Here is a 780-nt window from a genome sequence, read left to right on the forward strand (position 1 = left end):
TCCCCCGATCCAGTTCTGGATCGGGATCGGGCCGACACCCCGCGCCCCCCCACGACGCCGGCGCCCCGTCCCCATCGCCAATCCCGTCGCTCGTCACCTCACCGTCCCCGGAGGCTGCCACTCGCCGCCCGAACACCGACGCTGCCCGATCCCGTCGCCCTCGGTGCCCGACGCCGCACTTCGCCCGACCCCGCCGACGTCGCACCTCGCTGAGACGCCGCCGCCTCCACCTCGTCGTTCTACCCCGCCGGAGCTGCCTCCCCATCGTCGCCGGACTGCCGCCACCTTGACCCCTTCCTCGTCGGACCTCCCCGACCGCCGTCACGCCCGCTGCCCGTGCCCTACAGCCCCGCCGTGAGCGTCCTGCTCCTCTCCCCTCTTCCCCGTCACTGCGCGCCCGAGGCCGTGCTCGCTCGCGGCCTCCCCGCGCTCGTCGCGCCTCCTCTGGATGGCCATCGCGCCCGAGCCGTTCCCCGCCGTCGCCTTGCCGTACACGGCCGCCCGACCACGCCCTGCGTCATCCGTGCTTGCCCCCGACGCCCCTCTGCACCCGCTAGCCCCTGCTCTCGCCGCGTCCCCGACTCCTCTCCGGCCGGCCTCCCAAGCCGCCCCCTCCCCTGTCTCTGCCTTCACCGCGCCCGTGATCGCCCCTGACGTGCGGCGCCGCGCTCGTCACCCATCCCCTCGCCTCCGTTCCCCCTGCTTCCCCGCCGGCGCTCACCCCTGCGCCCTTGCATCCTCTGCACACGGCCGCGGCCACGGCCGATGGCGCCGGCCCCC

The sequence above is a fragment of the Triticum dicoccoides genome, chromosome 7B (genome assembly GCF_002162155.2).
Source record: "Triticum dicoccoides isolate Atlit2015 ecotype Zavitan chromosome 7B, WEW_v2.0, whole genome shotgun sequence".
Classification (NCBI taxonomy): domain Eukaryota; kingdom Viridiplantae; phylum Streptophyta; class Magnoliopsida; order Poales; family Poaceae; genus Triticum; species Triticum dicoccoides.